Below are 19,900 nucleotides of genomic sequence, written 5' to 3'. Positions count from 1 at the left end.
TAATAGCGCCAATTTTTTTTTAATCAAAGGATCCTTTTTTCATAAAAGTTTGTATTTAACTAAAGTAAAAAATTAACAATATTTACAAGTATAGTAAAACCCGCTTAAGTACCTCACGAAAAATGTCAGCTTTTTGAGGTACTTAGGCGGGTTGGGTACTTAATAATTACTGATGTAGTTACATCTTCTTGTTAACTTACATAAAACTTGAATAACAACATTTAATGAAGTATACATACTAGAGTTCATAAAAACACTCTTTTTGGAAATTCATAAACGCTACATCATAATATTGTTATTTGTGATAAAAAAAGAGACACGTATTTTTTTATTTTGAAAAAAAAAGTGTTCTTAGAGGTCGCGTTGGTCGGTTTTTTATAAAAACGCTGATATTCTCAATTTTTTTATTTTCTTGACATGTTAAAATGCAGCTAAAAATGAGGTTTTTACATATAATTACTCTGGTATTATTGGGGAACTTTCCCTTAATTACACACCTGTCTTGGACAATTAGAATGGGTCTAGTTCCCGAAAATATGCTCTCGAAAAGACTCTAGTACAATTAAAACGTTGATACTAACCGATTTACGCATTGTCATGGGTTGGAACTTGTTACCAGGGCGTTTCTGGGGTCGCTAATTAGGAATCTGAAGTCAGTTTTTCGAAATTCAAAATGGCGGTCCATTTTTTTAAAAATGATTGGATTTGTTCGAAGCCCGGCACTCGAGAGTTCTTGTGGTCGCCGATTACGAATCTGAAGTCAATTTTTTTAAATTCAAAATGGCGGATCCAATATGGCGATCAAATTAAAAAAAAGTACTACATACATGGTACTTAAGCGGGGGGATACTTAAGCGGGTTTCACTGTATACATCCATAAATCAATACACAAAACTTTTTAGCTCATGACGATTGAATAGCTCACACGTGCTATGATCACTCATGCTTACGACGTAATACCGAAGTACATACTGCACATTAATAAAATTATAGTTTAAAAAACTAAAACCTCGCTATTATAATTTCCATTCGTACTGTCATCAGGTATGTAACTTGAGAATAGAAATCGCAGCATCTTTTAGGCGCATCAATATTACATAGTTACACCCCGAGCTAATAAAAGGGAGGTAATAATAAAAATGGTATATCTCGAGAAAGAAAAATCGAATCGTAACAACCGAAAATTAATTTTCAAGGGGAAGAGTAATACTAAATGATTCCCTAAGTAGAAATGAGCAAAAAAATTCATGTTTCCATAATATAACATCAAATATCGGCAAAAACCGTGTTTTTGGCACTTTGAGGTTAGGACATCTCAAAATTCTAGTGCTAGAGCAATTGTGCGGGCAGATTTAGATTCAGCACCAAGAAACGATGGATTTTACTTAGGTGCTAAAAAAATCAAAATTTGTACTAATAATTAGAAAAGAAAAAAGAAGTACTTAACTTACCTGCGTACTTCAGCTTTTTATCAATCATGGTTATATTTTAGTGCATTTAAATTTGTAGATTCAGTGCTGCCTTCAGGTTTTAATTATATCGCAGAAATTATAGTTCAGAAGAAAAGCACTAGTTGATTTTAATTGGCGTTTTAATTTTCAAAAATCACTAAATCTAGTGCTTAAGCACCAAGTTGGCAACTATGACAATTACATACAAAGATACACTTGCATATACATTCATACATATCTATTTGCCAGATGGTCGTTTGTGTGGTTGGTAGACATACCGTGCGTTCATCACAGTGGGTCGGTTTGCCACCAGAAAAGTAAAGAGTAAGCACACCTGGTACCAAATGCCCGAGTGGAATAGGACAAATAGCTAATAACTTCAAGGGGTTTTCCTTGATAAAACAGTCTCCTTAAAAGAAGAAGAAGTATTCTTTCAATTAAACCATTACGTGTAGCTTACAGAAAATCAGATCATTCGGCAAGTTGAGCTGGATTTCTGAGGATAATCAATATCCTATGCGCTCCTCAACTTCAATGTAAATTATTAGAGGTTCATGGTAAAGAAATGACAAAGCATTACTTGCACAGTCGAGGACCAGCAATCAATTCGGACTTGAAAGAATTGCCAAGAAATTAAAAAAAAAGAAGACTAGATGCGACGAAGCAGATCAGAGTCTTTTAAGAAGTTGTACATTTTCGATTTTCAAACAAAGGGAAAGAGACTAGAAAATGTAATGCGCTAACTGCAGATTCACAAAAAGGTAACTGGCTTAGACGATCACCATTCATATTAGGAATGTTTCGAATGTAATATTTTTCACATTCGCGAATGCGAATACGAATTTTCAAAGTGCGAATGGGTGAATGCGAATGCGAATGTTAAGAATAACATTAAAAAAGCAATAATCAACTTAAGTCATCGTTTTTTTACTTAAAAATTTTGTAAATTATTAGAACGTTGAACGAGTTCTTAATCTATACAGTGTTTTAATCTAGTAGTCAAAGCTCAAACGGGGCATAATACACCGTGAGACAAAAACCAACAATTTTTAAAACACACAAAACTAGGAGCCAAATATAGTATAACTGCGTTTTTCCTTTTTCTCTCTGACGTCATGATTTGTTTTTTAAAGGACTTCGAAATTTCTAGGATATGGTTGAATAAAACAATTATTTAAAAGATTTGGTGCATTGTAGAGTAACAATATGGGTATCAATTAAAAGGAAAAATTCTGTAGAATTGAAAATAATTTAATTTTTTGGTGCACTAGGACGAATAATATGAAAATGTTCTTTTAAAACTTTATCCTTGAATATCCTTGGAAATTTCCAATATTTATTAAAAAAACATAATGTCAAGGAATAATATGTAAACTACAACATCCTCGAATTTCGTCCTTCTAACTTTATTAATTTTAGATAAAAAAATTTACACTTCTCTTTATAAGATATTGATAGTTACAATATACATAAATTTAGATACTGGAATAATTACACTGTACAGCACTCGGCTGGGTATTGGACCAAACCAATTTTTTTAAGAGATTGAGTCATAGGTAAAAAAGTAATTTTTCCATTTTTTGAAGTTAGTCTCCGAAATCGAAAAATGGGCCTTCGAAGTTCGAAATAGGACCTTTGGTAAAAATTATTTTTTATTATTATATGTAAACTAGGCAATGCCCGCTAGCTTCGCGGCGCCTAATAAAAACTTTTGCGTGGGCCAATGCAAAATTAGCGTTTAAAGTAAAAAAGTAAAGTAAAAAAATTGAAACGACTAAAGATCAGAATCCTCCTCATATATAGACCACAAACAGTAGCGGTTTGATGCCATATGGAATACTAATCCCTTTTGATGTCATAAGCTTTGCCGATGGTCTTATTTCCACCTGTGAAATCTCAGTCAAGCGTGCATAATCGTCTTTGATCTTGCAACTATAACATTGGTTCTTATGAGGAGGGCCGAGAATCCTCGTTGCCCCACAGGATGGAAATTTTCCCGTATATTGGCTAATGAGTCGTGTGATCTCATGAATATCGTTCAAATGAAGCCATTGATATACCCACCGTGTTCCTTCCTTGTCAATTCGCCACTTATATGAACTGGTTTCTTTGAGTCTTACTGCTGCAATAACGGCCGCCCCGAGCAATTTCCTTAATCGCAGTAAATGCAAGATCGCATTAAGGGTGCAATGGGGCGTCAGGAAAAGGTGAGCTTACACAATTTCATTTAGCCATCTGAAAAGTAAATTCGTATAGAATAAACATAGGGCCAAAGCGGACTAAGCATATGTGGTTTCTATATATTACGGCTGCAGCGCTATCCTTGGGTAAGGATTTTCTAAATACCTCGATTCCAGCGCAAGCGAGTTTTCTAGTAGTTATTCTATAATAGGACCATATGTGAAAGGTATAACCTCCGACAATTAGACTGAACTCCATCCAGCGGTTTTTGAGTTTAGCCCGAACAACAAAAACAGCTACCATTTTACGTATACAGTTACGTATGTATGTAAATAAAATTTCACACTTTGTGCAAGATTTAAAAAAAACCTTCAAAATGTTCACAAAAAAATTTTACTCTTTCCCAAAAATTAAGAAGAAAGTAACAATCGCCCACTGCGATTTAAAAATCTAGGAGAAAATGGCTCCCAGTCGTCGCTCCGCCAACAAAAACAGTTATATGTTTTTTAATAACTTTTCAGGAGAGCAAAAAAACTGATTCCTGGTGCCAATAGCTAATATTTTGCAAGTGTCGCATTAAAAAAATTTATATATTAAAAATATGCTATTGATTTAGACAAAAAAAACATATTTTTGACCAATTACGACGTGATCAACATTTGCGCCGCTTTAAAGCACATAGCTGTTTTTATACACGATTTAAATTTGCTTTTGGCGGTATGGAATCGTATGCAATTTGTACATAATACTGCCGTTAGGCCTAGATGCAATGTATAGAAGTTGATGACTCGATTATTTAACTCTCCGTTGCTCCTATCTAGCGAAACGTTGGTGTCCTTCTCGTGGGGCTAGATCTTAGGTGGTGACATGGGGGCCCTTAGGGGTTCGGCATGAACTAACAGGGATGCTCCGCATGGGAACCTGTGCAGGACATGTGCTTACGCAGTTTCCGATGTGGAGATTACCGTACCAACGAGCCCAGGGGGTTCCGCATTGCGGGGCTACGGGTGTCACAATCCCGGGTACCCTAGTCAAAGGCTACCAATCCTGAGTCGGTTAGAGGCTTAATTGGGAGAAGAGTCTGCGACTTTCGGAAGTCAAACCTAAGACTTTAAAAGAGGAACCGCGGGCGAACAGATGCCCCTGGAGTGTGTACGCTGGCTAGATAAGCAAAGCCAGTGAGACGAACAAGGTCGAAAGACAGGCCAGGTGCACATGTAAAATCATATAGCTAGGAAGTTCTGCAAGGAAGAATGTGGCTCGTCAAGCTGCTTGAGTAGGTGTAGAAAACCTGAAAAGGAGCAATTCCATGCCTATTGTACACCCGGGCTGGAATTTGTTCCCCAGTAAGGCTAGTAGGACCTGCGAGGGTAGCGAGACGAGCAGAATGAATCAGATGAGTCAAGGGACTTGAACAAGGGTTAAATGTCGATTTTCACTCCGGATAGGGACACCGGGGTGAAATGAGATTAGTAAGTCTTGTGAGAGAAGCGAGACGAGCTGGATGATAATGCTGAAAACTGTGGAAAATGTGGAGAAAGGGTTGAAAACACGGTGTAAATAATTGAGGTAAACCGTGGATTGGTGAATATGTGATAAAAGCAGACCTTCTTAGTTGTACGGTTGAGCATGTGTATTCTGGTATGTTTAGTAGGTTGCGTGGCTCGAGCTGGTCAAGCAAGTCTGGCTGGTGAGCAATACTCCAGTCTGTTCACTGAGGTATGGCCCTTCGGGGAGTATCGCGGGGGCTGTGGTTTAAACCAAAGGCGGTAGAACTCAAAAAGGGTTCGATGTGGAGTTGCATTGCAACCGGGAGCCGGGACCCAAAGAACGGCAGAGACTTTAGGTAGGTTTCGGCCTCACCAAGGTGGTTAGTGTTTCCTCCCACACTGCCTTTGGAACTGAAATGCTTGCATTTCAGGGCAATGATTAAGCCAAAAATTAATCTGTTGTGCCAAATGCGGGCACCGTGATTAAAGCCTTTTGGCAGGTAATCACGTAAAGCCTATATGCATCTGTCCGTTGCTCCTATCTGGCAGGTTAGTGTCCTTGTCGCGGGGCCATATCTTTAGTGGTGACACGGGGCCTGAGGGGCTTCCATGTCAGCATGAACTAACAGAAATGCTCCGCAAGGGAACGTGTGTAGGACATGTGCTTACACAGATTCCTATGTGGAGATTACCGTACCAACAAACGCAGGGGGTTCCGCATGGTGAGGCTAAGGGTGTCACAATCCCGGGTACCCCTGTCAAAGGCTACCAATCCTGAGTCGGTTGGATGCTCAATTGGAAGAAGAATCTTCGGCTTTAGAAAGTCATACGAAAGACTTTAAAAAAGGTACCGCGGGCGAACAGATGCCTCTGGAGTGTGTTCGTTGGCTAGATAAGCAAAGCCAGTGAGACGAACAAGGCCAAAAGACAGGCCATATGCACATGTAAGATCATACAGCTGGTAAGATTTGCAAGGAAGAATGTGGCTCGTCAAGCTACTCGAGCGGGTGTAGAAAACCGGAAAAGGAGCAACTCCATGCCTATTGTCCACCCGGGCTGGAAAGTGCTCCCCAGTAAGGCCAGTAAGACCTGTGAGGTTAGCGAGATGAGCAGAATGAACGAGGTGAGTCAAGTAACTCGAACAAGGGTTGAAAGTCGTTTTTCACTCCGGGAGGGACAGCCCGGGGTGCAATGAGATCAGTAAGTCTTGTGAGAGGAGCAAGACGATATGGATGAAAATGTTGAAAACTGTTGGAAACGTGGAAAATGTTGGATACGTGGAGAAACGTTGAATATGTTGTAAAACACGGTGTAAATTTTATGGTAAAACGTGGAAATTTATGAATGAGTGGAAGTAAAAAGCAGATCTTACTAGTTGTGGGGTTAAGCATGTGTACTCTGGAATGTTTAGTAGGTTGCGTGACTCGAGCTGGTCTAGCAAGTCTGGCTGGCGAGCACTTCTCCAGTCTGTTCAGTGAGGTACGGCCCTCCGGGGAGTATCGCGGGGGCTGTCGTTAGTTACCCGAATGCGGGAGAACTTGCAAGGGTTCGATGTGGAGTTGCATTGCAACCGAATTCCGTGACCCAAAGAACGGTTCACCACACACTGCATTTGGTACTGAAATGCTTGCATTTCAGGGCAATGATTAAGGCATAAATTAATCCGTGAGCTTAACGGGTTCGGTGGAGTTTGGACCGTATACTACGGCAGGTACCCACAATAAAACTAAACTACATCTGTCCGTTGCTCCTGTTATGCAATGAAAAATGGTCAGAAACGTTTTTATTGGATTTTTGTAATAGAAATTAATGCAAAGTGACGAGTGGACAAATAAGTACTTTGTACAAACCATTAAATTGCCAGAGATGCGAACTGTTTTTTTCGGTCAGCGTATTAACTTGACCCAATGCACGTTTTAAAAATTTCGATGGGTGATATCCAATGAAAGCTAAATAAATGAAGCTGCTGCTGAGATAGCCCAATTGAGTTTAAGATATCTAGAAGCGTATTTTCTTAAAAGGTGCCGAGTTTGTATTAGAGTAGAAGGTCGCCAATTTGAGTATATTTTATCAATAAATGAATAAATTTTTCTGCAAACAACTCATGTATGTTTTATTTCACGTCAACCCATCCTTCACAAAAAATATTGATAGATATAGCCCTTGTTATTGACTCTAACATAAAATAATGTCAGTAGCATGTAATAATGTACACCTTGTACCTTGTGTACCTTTGTACTATTTAGCATGTCATTGGTCAGTAATAAGAGCAACTTAAATTTAAATCTATTAAATACATTCTAGCGTGTCTCAGTCCTTTACCCACAAAAGCGGCTATAACTTTTTTTCTATTCGAAAGAGTAAGAGTGGCTAATTTCTGAAATATTTATTAAATTAGCAATTTTTTTATGTAATGTAAAGTTATAGCTCAGTACATTTTTTTTCCTAATTTATAATGGTTCCTTAATATATTTTTACTACATTGCATTTGAGTATGGAGAAGCAACTATCTGGAAGTATTTTACATAAAAAATTTACTAAGTATAGCCTTGTTTGTAGATACAGTTAAAGAACATAAATGAAAAGGCACGACTTTTCTTTAAATCAAAAAAATTTAAATATTTCAAAAACGGTGACACTTTTACCTGAAAAATTTTTGCTTATCAGGGAGCTCACCTCAGCCTTCACCTCAAGTTTGGCAGGTTACTTCTGGGACACCCTGTATACAAGAAATAATTTCATATGTATACTTTAAATAATTAACAATATAAGGATGTGATGGCCACGACAGGCGAGGCTTACGACTTATGTAGTCCATTGATGAATAGATCGGTGGATTGAATACATTTTCTATTGTAGAGTGGACGCTGTCTACCTCTATACTTTTTACCTTTGTTAATTCTTGAATTTCAATTGCAAGCAATGAAATTAAATAGTAGAATCTACGTAGTGTAAGTGGTATGTTCATACATATGTGTGTATGTATGTATTTATTTGGCTTATAATTATTTTTTACATCGAAATCAAAGCACACTCATCTGCGATCAAAAACAGTAATAAGCAAGTAAGTGTATAGCTGTGATCGGACTTCTACCACATTGTGGTAGATCTACCACTTTTTGGAGCATCCACCACATCTACCACACAAGGTCTGAAATCTACCACACTTTCGCATTGTTGAGTAGTTACAATTTAGCTCCACATGATTTTCTTAATTTATTTTTTTTCAATTTTAAGAGCAACAAGTAAGAAAGTCTAAGTTCGGGCGGAGCCGAACATTAGATACCCGGCGCAAGTATTAAATATATGTTTTTCACCTTTACGAAAGCTACCGATACACGGAAAGCCGGGGTGTATCAATTTTGAGTAAATTAGCGTCCTTAAATTTCGAAATATTGAAGTTTCAAGCATTTCTAAAATTTACCGTTATATGAAAAGCGGCCTAATTTTAGTCCGATTTCAATAATTTTCAACGGTTTGCTTTTATGTGGCAAGCACAATAACCGTACCGAGTTTAGTATAAATCGGTAGAACGGTTACCGAGATACATATATGTGATAATAAGTGGGCGGCGCCACGTACATTTTGCAAAATTTTATCATAAGTGTATTTCCTGGTAAAGAGTTGTTGCAAGCATAAATTTTGAATAAATTAGCTTTAATATTTACTGATTTATCGAAGATTTCGTATTTCTCTAAATTACCGTTATATGGGATGTCGGCGTGGTTATGGTCTGATTTCAAAAAATTTCGGCCATTTGGAATGGTGTACCAAGGCCAACAACTGTGCCCAGTTTGGAAGAAATCGGTGTAGCTCTAATGACCTTGCCTTTGTTTTTATCCGCGGATTTATTGGAAAAACTACAGGCAAGTTGTAATGCAGTAAGAATAAACTGGTTGGTAAAGTGGAGTGATATGAAGATCGGATACCACAGAATTTTGGTATTTACTAATGCAAATTTTTGGTGCCCATAAAACACAGCGTCGCTCAGAGAATATTTTCTCACAACGATTTCCTCTAGGTGCGATTGGAAACAGAACCTAATGTTGAACTTGGAACCTGATTGTGTGGCCATTTACACAGATGACTCCAAGTGGGAAGGACAAGATCTAGACCACTCTACTGACTGACTGAAGTGACCACTGCTTCGACATGTAATCGGGGAAGCATGCCAACAGAATGGCTCTACATTCAAACGACTTCTGTAGTAGTAGTAGTCGCAATGTATAGGAAATCGAGATTATAGAGTATTATTTCTGTCACTGGCCCGCATTGGCGAAGGTTCGTCGACATTAGTCCCATCGCTACTTTTTTGTGTACCCAACTGTATGATTTTCGTATGATTATGCCTTCAGCAGCAAGATATTTGGCTTCATTTTTAAATAATGGAAGAATATAAGGAGCCTCGAACAGGTATAACTATGGAGTCTTGGTAGCCTAAGGGTGCCTTCTTTTCGCGTGAGATGGAGCCAGCCACGATATCCTAGCTTATCTAGTGCAACAATAAGCGACGTTTAAGTGGTTCAAAATGCATACTGAATTCCGGAAGGCTCTGAAAACAGCCAACAAGCGACAAAAAACATAATTATATGTATCTAAAATTTTCTATATGACTCTAGGTACCCTTCTAGGTAGGTAGGTAGGTAGGTAGAAGTGGCTGCCGCCCTAGCGGCTCACTTAGGCCATAGATAGAAGGCCCATTGTGTTACCACAGTTGACACCGTTCAATTATCCTCCCCATTGAAACACTTCGTGTCGCTGATGAATCTCATCAGGCGCTTCGCATCGGTATTTGAAACCTCCCTAAGGTCGGCCAGGAATGGTGAACCCAGATGACGCAGCCTGCTTCTGCACATTGCAGGGCATTTACACAAGAGATGCAAGACTGTCTCCTCCTCTTCGTCGTCCTTGCAGCTTCTGCAACATCTACGAAAGGGCACCCCGAACCTTTCTGCATGTTTACCTATTAAGCAGTGCCCGGTTAGGGCCCCAACGATGTTAGATATGTCCTCTCTTCTAAGAGAGTAAACCCTTCGTGACCGCTTCCGGTCCCATTTAGGCCAAGTCTGCCTGGAAACTCGACAAGTCGTACTTTGACTCCATCTTTCTTCAGCTTGTCTGTAAACAAATTCACTAATTAGCAGTTTGCAAGTGGCAAAAGGCATACCAATGCGTTCTTTACCATGAAGAATCTGCCCGGTCGTGCCTTGCCTTGCAAGTTCATCTGCCATGCAGTTTCCCTCTATGTCCCTATGACCAGGGACCCAAGTGAGGTGAAGTCTGTTCTGCTTGGCTATCTTCTGTAGAGATAGGCGGCATTGCAGCGCAATCTTTGAGTGAAACGTGAAGGAGCTCAGAGATTTGATCGCAGCCTGGCTATCACTAAAAATGAAGATGTCCCTTCCCATCATTTCGGTTCCAAGCTTCTCAGCAGCTTCCATGATGGCTGAAACTTCAGCTTGGAATACGCTGCAGTAGTCCGGTAACCTAAAAGAGATTTTTAGAGGAGGGTTTCGTGAGAAAACGCCGCCTCCTACCTTGCCGTCGAGTTTTGAACCATCTGTATAGATGTTAATGCTATCGGATGGAGTGTTGAAATCTTCTTTCCACTCCTCCCTGCTTGGAATTCTGGTGCTGAAGTTGCTTTCCGGAATCGATGTCGATGTCGAAGAATTCATTTAATATACAAGATTGTCCCTGGGCTACAGGTTGCCATTGGGATGCCTCTCTTAAGCGAAGAGCAGCGAGCGCTGCCATCTGCTTTCCTACCGAATCCAGTGGCAGAAGATCCAAAATAGCGCTCAGAGCATCGCTTGGCGTGGTTCTGAGCGCTCCGCTTATGCAGATCATACTAGACCTTTGCAACCTTGGTGAGAAGCCTGAGATTGACCTCTTTATCTAACGCAGGCCACCACACGATCACTCCTTACAGGAGTATTGGTCTGACGACTGCTATTAATATCCATCGACAGATCCGGGGACTGAGGCCCCATCTCTTGCCTATTTCCCTTTTACAAGTATAGAGGGCAACGGAAGCATTTTCATAACGCTGAATCATATTATCCGTCCAGCATAGCTTCTTATCTAAGATAACGCCAAGAAATTTGGCTTTTGTAAAGAGACTTAACCGGACGACGTTTAGCTCCGGTGGAGTGACGGAAGGCATTTTATACCTTCTCGTGAAGAGGACGAGGTCCGCTTTGCTTGAGCTGACGCTCAGGCCACAGCGGGTAGACCACTTGGATACATCCCGAAGCGTTCGCTGCATCAGCTCGCATAGCGTTTGCGGAAATTTTCCCCTGAAAGTGATTGCAATGTCGTCGGCGTATGCAACAACTTTTCCTCCCCCCCAATCCGTTCCACACAAGAGCGTGTTGACGGTCAGTTTCCACAGAAGTGGAGAAAGAACACCTCCTTGGGGAGGTCACAAGCCTCGACACTTCGCACGCTCCCAGCCTCGCCCACACCACTCTGCAGCAGAGTAGCTGACCGATGAACTCCACCAGTGAGCTGTCCACTCCTAGGGCCCCCACGCCGTCAGTAATAGCCTCCGGAAGTACGTTGTTGAAAGCGCCTTCAATATCCAAGAAGGCTTCGAGACAGAAGTCCTTAACGTTGAAGGACTTCTCGATATAGGCGACCAGATGATGAAGTGCGGTCTCCGTCGATTTACCTTTACGGTACAGTAGACGACTCTCTATGGTGCCAGAAAGGAAGCTGCTAACAATCCTTTCAAGTGTCTTAAGAGCAAAGGAGGAAAGGCTGATGGGCCTAAGATCCTTCGGGTTAGTATGTGAGGCCTTACCGGCCTTTGGAATAAAGACGACCGTGACATTTCTCCATGCCAGCGGTATGTGATTAAACTTGAAGCAGGCCTTGAAAATACTTAGAAGCCATTTTGCAGACACATCCAGTGTCTTAATCAGTTGTGCAGGTATTATACCATCTGGTCCTGCAGTTTTATATGGTTTAAAACTTTGTATTGCCCATCTGACTCTTTCTTCCGAGATGGGTATATTCACCGCGTAGGAAGAAGTTACAGAAGGGGAGTTTTCCCCTACAACTATTTCCCAGGAAAGTTGGTGTCTATAAGTAGCTCAAGGGTTTCCTTTACCGTGGAGATCCAGGATCCATCGTGCTTTTGTAAGAAGCCTATCGGGTTGGGAGATCTGGAGAGAATCTTTCGCAGCCTGGCAGCTTCGGAAACACCTTCGATGCCACTACAAAAAACCCTCCAGGAAGATCTCTTTGCTTCCCTCAGAGCTTTTTTATAGGCCCGGAGTAACCGCTTGTACTCCTGCCATTCGAGCTCACAGCTAAGTCTTTTGGCCTTATTGAATTGCTTCCTGCAAGATTTGCGAAGCGGGTCTAACTCCCGCGACCACCAGTGTGGTTTACATTTGCCTAACGGCTTAGGATCAGGGCACGCCTGACCTAGGGCCTCTGAGCAGGTCGAGTTAAATACATTGACCATTTTCTCTAGATCCTCGGTACATTCAGGTTCTATAGGGGCTAAGCTAGAGAGCTTATCTTCAAGTAGCTGTTTATAGTAGCTCCAATCTGTGTTTTTTAAGTTTTTGCGTAGTGTTGGGCTAGTTGGAGAGAAATTCAATACTATTTCAATATATCGATGGTCAGAGAAGGAGTGTTCATCTAGAACCCGCCAACCCTCCACCATCTCAGTTAAGCTTTTACTGCATAAAGTTATGTCTAGAACTTCCTTACGGTTTTTAGTAATGAAGGTAGGCTCCCTACCTTTATTGCATATAACTAGGTTAGTTATTAGGAGGTAGTTGAAAAGTGACTCACCCCGATCGTTTATGTCTGAGCTGCCCCACTGGACGTGGTGGGCATTGGCATCGCTTCCAATCAAAATGTGACCGTTTTCATACTTGGTCACCAAGTTCCGCACCGTTGTTTGACGAGGGTGCTCCGATTCATAGGGCATGTATGCCGAAACCAATACGATGGATGTGCATTCCAGCTCTAATATTATTGTCGCGACGTCACCATCACTGTAATTAGGTAAAGGAAAGATATTTAAATCCGCTTTTGCCAAAATGCAGGCCCTAATTTTACCTTTACCACGCTCTGAGAACAGCTCGAAGCCCGTGGCACTCAATCCACAGACCCTTGAGTTGCAAACCCAAGGTTCCTGGATTAGTGCCACCTCAACATCGCCTTTGGACAGACGACATAGAAGAGCAGCCGAAGCTGCTTTAGATTTGTGGAGGTTGATTTGCAGTACTCTCATATGGAGTATATGCCACCCCCTCCATCGCTACGACGGTTACGTCAGCCTCGCACTCCCCGTCGCTGTACAGCATTTCTTCCTCCTCAAACACCCTGCGCATTGTCGATGCGTAGTTTGATTGAGAGGAGTCATTGCTTTCAGCGTCGGAGAGCTCCGGTTCCGGCTCCGGTTCGGGTGCCTCAATGTCTATGTCCATTGCTGCACCCGAACTGTAGGCGCGCTGCGCGTCCCCGCGATAGACTCTAATTATGACCTCATCGACGCCATAATATACTCGGCCTTGCCGCTTCTCCAGGAGCTCGAGTGACTCCTTGTTTAGCGACAAAACTACCTGTCTTGAAGGGCCATCAGCGTCCTCGACTCGCTCTTGGTCTGACTGGAATGTCCTTCCAGTCTACAACCTCCAACCTAGCCCCTGGATAGACAGGGCCTATCCTTGCAACGGCAGCCTTGTACAGCGCCACCGATCTCGGATCCTCGCAGGCGACAACTTTTACGTGGCCCTGGTACCAACCAGCGTCTTTGCAAGCTGGAGGGGTTCCGGGGTTCTCCAGCAGAAATGACGTTCGCCAAGGCTGCCTTCACCCACCTCCACTGGTCCTTCGGTATGGACCCGAGCTCGTTGCCTCGGTCCAAAACCCCTATGAGGATTCGGTCCTTCGCAACCTCGGCAAAGTTAGGTCTGCCCATCCAGGAGTGTGGCCGGATTCCCTTGGTACCCTTCTAGTTTAGTTATCTTTTGATTCATTACAAATGCATACATAGTATATACCTACTTGTTACTAATTATTTTACTAAATTTTAAAGAACTCAATTTTTAAACACAGTGCAACGCACAAATCAATTTCTGTGTAATGTATTGAAGAATAACAATATAAACAAATAAGTATTTCCAGTGAATAAATTTTTCATAATTTGTTGTACTTTTTCCAATACCTAAATGCTCCTGTTAGAAATGAATCCAAAACCAAATAAATATTCCAGTTCAATTGTCACTATGGCGAATCGGAAACCGGTGAGATCTATGTATGTGCATTAGGGTGGCCCAAAAACAGTAAAGTCGGAATTGTAATGCTCTCACCCCCTAGGATTGTTCTATATCGATAAAAGTATACCCCTATTTTTTATTTTGAAATCAAAAAATATTTAGAGGTCGCCCAACGCGCTCAAAGTTGTCCATGTAATTTTATATAGGGAAAAAAACAACTTTTCGTAGAAATGGTATAGAATTCTTGAAAATCAATATTTTTCGATCCGAAAACTTTGTTTCTCTTCAGGAGACTTTCAACAATAATACCCAATTGTTTATTTAACCATTTTTTAATACTAACGTTTTTATTGGTCCGCCCATTGCATTTTTCGGGGTTATTGCGGGTTTTGGCGGACCTATAAATTATAGTTGCGATGAAAAAAATGGTTAAATAAACAATTGGGTATTATTATTAGGAATCTCCTGCAGATAAACAGAGTTTTCCGATAGAAAAATATTGATTCTTAAGAATTCTATACCATTTCTACGAAAAGTTGTTTTTTCCCCATATAAAATACATGGAAAACTTTGGTCGCTTTGAGCGACCTCTAAATATTGTTTGATTTCAAAAAAAAAAAATAGGGATATATTTTTTTCGGTATAGAACAATCCTAGGGGGTGAGAGCATTACAATTCCGACTTTACTTTTTCCACATGCATTTTTGGACCACCCTAATGTACATATGTATGCATGTAGATACTGCTCAATGCTCCCTACTTGCTCTCTGTTTGTTCAACCCAAATAAAGGCTAGTGTCCTGCGGCAGGGTGTTCCTTACTTCCTATTTCACTTGGATTATTAGCTGTCACTAGAGTTATTTTTTTTTAATTTACAACAGGCCCTTTTTTATATTATTTAGTTATTAGTTTCAAGCGTAGTTAATAGTACGTACATACATGCATGCATTTATTTATATATATTTATGTACATATGTGCATGTATTCCTATATCTATAAAACACCATAAACATATGTATGTAACTATACATATATGTCTTTGTTACCTTTTTTATTTGCTTTTGTTATTAACAATTGCGTGCTCGCAATGACACAAAGGCGCAGGTGTTTTGATTTTGTTACCATTTGACTTATCGATAGACAGCTTACAGCGTACATATGTACGTATGTAACAATTGTTATACATAGAATATGCGATATGTGTTTTCTGAGTTTCACCATTAAGGCCTGTATGCAGTTCTCAAAAAAAGCTAAAATTCCATACAAAATGACGTACAAAAAATGGCTAAGAAATTTTCTTGAGTCAAATTTCCTTAAGGCAGTTCGCAGTTCTTAAGCAATTTGCTACGCTTTTTCCTACGGTTTTCTAAAGTTTTTTGTGAAAAAAGAGCACAAGGCAACCCAGGTTTGCAACAGAAATATATGCCCGTTCCATTATTTCTTGAGGAAAGAGTGAGGCAACAGGCTGTGAAGTATCAAAAATGTCAAAATTCCTTGGATACACACACGAAATAATGGCAAATTTTTCTTGACCGATTTCTTGGGAGCTGCATACCAGCCTTTACCAGGTATTAATCGCTTAACTTTCCTTCAACCTCGTAAAGTACTCGCTCATACATACCATTCCGGATCGGCGATTGGATGTAAACATTGCCCATATGAGTTGTCAGGTGTGAATTTATTTTAGGGCTAAAGGTAACAGTAATACCATGTTCTGACCGACAACGAAAACACTTTGAAAACGAGTTTTGGGATTGTGGGTTGAAGGCTGTTCACACCGGCTGTTACTGTTTTCGTTGACATTTCTTACATCAATTGTTTACAGTTTTGCTACAATACAACAAATCCAAAATACTTTATTTAATTTTCTTCCCATTAACAACATTTTACTCTTATTCTTATTTTAATTTGGCCAGCCAATTAACAATAAATCCGAACTGGCATATTAAAGATGATAAAATATGACTTCCACTTCGATCAATAATCGAAAAAACTAGTGCAGACACCGACTGGAATAAGTGGAACGTGAGTTTTCAAGTAGTTTCAGCGAAAACTGGTTTTCGTTTGACACATTTTACATGGACGAAAACACAAGTTTTAGGTCGAAAACTAGTTTTAGCAACGAAAACATGTTTTCGATGTCGGTCAGAACATGGTATAAACGATTTTCGTATGGCAAGGCAGTTTTGATAATTGACTTTCTTTATAAAGCTCATAAAATAAAATATTCTGTATTCTCTAATATCTGAATGTCACGATAACATGGCCATGGATATTGCATAGTATACCATAGTTTTATTGAACCTTTCCATTTTGGTAAGACATAAGGGGTATTCTCCAAATCTTGCAAAGCCATTGCACGTAGCACGGATTGCATGGATTGCATAACTTGCAAACACACAACAACAAAATACATGAGAAACAACATTTCCTATCGCTGCAAAATATGCAACGTCGAAACCCATGTATATATTTTGCAAAATAGCATAGCAAAATAAATGCGACCCTGTGCTAGTTGTTTTGTTGTTGGAATTGCTGCATATTTCTCTCATTCCTCTCATCTCGCTCACTTCATTTTTTTTTTTGCTGTTTCTTGTTATTGTAGTTGATACATAATTTCGCTCCTTGCTACCCATGCATGCTACCACTTTGCAATAGGGTGCTCTCATACTCTTCGAAATTTGGAATAGTATTTTTGCATTTCGTGCAATCCGTGCATCGTGCAAGACTTCGAGAATACCCCTATAGTTCATATACAAGTGAATGGAGGAGATGCATGGGAGAGCTGCGAATTCTTGCAAGTGAAGTGTTTACTAGCATAAAGTAGCTAACAGAAGGAGAGCGGAAAAGAACAATAATAAATATTAAAAGCAGCCATTTGTTGAATTGCTTGAAATTACGCAAACAACGCCGAGATACGTAATCTTAATTTTGGGTCGCCGATTACGTATTTGTACAAAATTTTTCTAGACCAGGTCATTTTCCCACGATTAATTGGAATTAAAAATTGGAGAGGTCTTTCCCAATTCTGACGGAGCTGGTGGTCATTTTACACAGCCGTATCAGTTTCGCGGGGATACCAAATACAGACATCGCGGCGCATAGGCAACTCCCTTTAGCAGGTACTGAAAATAACAGTTATTTTTTTAACAGTTAAGCTTGGCCGAATATTATTTAAGGCCGAGATAAAAATAGTTTTCCTAATAATAAAAAAACCGCTTATCCAAACTAAACAAGTTTGGTATCAAGTCAAAGAAACCTAAAATAGCTTTAAAATAGTCGACAAATAGATGGTGAGTTTCGATCGTTTTCTCGCGGATCTTTTCCATGATTTTACGTATTGTGAATACCTGGTCTATGGTTGATTTACCAGGTCTAAAGCCACGCTGATTAGCCCAATGAGTTCGTTGACGGTAGGTCTCCAAATAAAGAAAGCATATTCTAGCCTAGGTATTTTAGGGGTATTCTGGAAGTTTTATATTTTGTGGGTTGAGGATTTATCTTCCCGTAAATGGCTACAGAGTCTTGCGGGCTTTTAATAACAGAATATATGTACCTTGACGTCGTGTATGTATAAAATAAAATTGGACGTATGGAAAAAGGAATTTATGTCATTGATGAACATAATGAACAGCTAAGGACCAGATTGGTGGTCATAGTTGGAGTAAGCTACCACCAACTGCATGCCATTTGCGTCATCAATTGATTCTACACTACAAATATTATGCATGTTCAAAGTGGCAACGTGGCAATCCTGTTATGTTTCGGTTACGAGCAATTAATCGTGTTCTGGTTATTATTATACTAAAAATTAAACCTACCAATAATTTATTTAAACATATCCATACATCGTTTATAAACATCGAAGTTTTCGTCATCGAGGTTTTGCTCTTGTAAAACATCCCTAACGGTAGAGACAAAACGTTGTCGAATGAAGCATGCAATGACGTTCGCGTAAAAAGATTTTATCCACTAAAACAGAGCGTCCTAAAGTTGGTTTCGCGGAACCCAAGGGTTCCATAGAAAAGTCACCAGGATTCCGTGAAAAAATTAATTTTTGGCTGTTAAAATTCGGTATGAATAAGCATGGCGGCCGGGAGTCGGTTTGAGTTGCACACACAAAGAAAAGTTCTATAAACCGCAATTATCTAAGCTCGAGTATATGTACTCGTAATTGGTATGATTGCCATACTGAGTGATATACCTACAGAAGAGCGTTGAGCATTGCGCTTTTCAGGTTGTTTTTTTTCTGATCAAAGCAATGTCGCAAAAATATAGAAAAAACGTTTTTTTAACACCGGCTGCAATGACAAACCACCGAGTGTATTTCTGCCATGAAAAAGCTTCTCACAAAATCCTTTGGGGTTCGAAGGCGGCATAAAGCTTTAGGTCCCCCATTTCTGTAACAACATCAAGACGCACACTACAAATTGGAGGAGAAGCGCGGCCAAATACTTAGCGTGTAAGCGCCTAAATATTATTACTATTATTCGAATATCCGGCTTATAACACATGGTAGTAGTAATATCGATTGGGTACAAAATCCATTTATGAAGCATTCATAGATCTTCAGAGTACTTCGACATTGAAACACACTTTTGAGTCTGTGTCTCTGAACAAGTTTTGGGTTAGTGTTAGGAGTGAATACCATGAAGTATAAAGGACTACCTTAACCTTACTTCATGCTGTCACAACGTATAGTTGTAAAACAGGGACTTACACTTATACAAAGAATAAATTCAGTCGAAATTGGATGCCACCCCAGAAATGCGCATACAGCTTTTAAACATATGTAATGTAGTGTATATCGAACTATAAAACAATATTTAATGACAGTAAAGCAATATTTATTTATTCTCATTGAAATCTAAAGTATATTTAGTTTTTTTATATTTAGAGGTCGCTCTAAGCGTTCAAAGTTTTCCATGTATTTGTTATGGGGAAAAAACAACTTTTCGTAGAAATAGTATAGAATTCTTAATAATCAATATTTTTCGATCGGAAGTCCGGTGTTAAATATAAATATTTCTCATATTACCGAATACTAGAGGTTTTAGACACGCATCCAGGTACTGGTTCAGTAGTTTACCGATATTTAGAGAAGTCATGAACGCAATATTCCCTGCGATGACCCATTTTGTTTGCCAAAGATGTGGTTATAAATACGAGTAGTAGTGTTAAAAAATTTCAATTTTTTTCTCAGAAATAAGAAACTTTTAAAGGTAAATTTAAGATTTTTTTTTCTCTTTTTTGAAGATATTTTCGTAATATCTCAAAATAAGATAAACGTAGTATTCTCTACAATGGCTGCGTTTGTTTGACGAAGTTGTGGATATAAGAATTACTAATATTACTTTCAAATTTGCCCCATTTAACTTTTTAAATGAAAAAGAGCTTTTTGGAAAGCACAGTCGTCTACATTGAACATTTGGAGTTAGCTTTGACGGTTGTTTGATTACCAATAAAAATTCTAAAAATATATATTCAAAATCAAGTTTTTCTGATTCAATTTTTTTTTGTGCGAATGTCTGCTTCAT

The sequence above is a fragment of the Rhagoletis pomonella genome, unplaced genomic scaffold (genome assembly GCF_013731165.1).
Source record: "Rhagoletis pomonella isolate Grant_MI unplaced genomic scaffold, Rhpom_1.0 Rhpom_scaffold_00003, whole genome shotgun sequence".
In the NCBI taxonomy this organism is placed as follows: domain Eukaryota; kingdom Metazoa; phylum Arthropoda; class Insecta; order Diptera; family Tephritidae; genus Rhagoletis; species Rhagoletis pomonella.
This window is presented reverse-complemented; position numbering follows the sequence as displayed.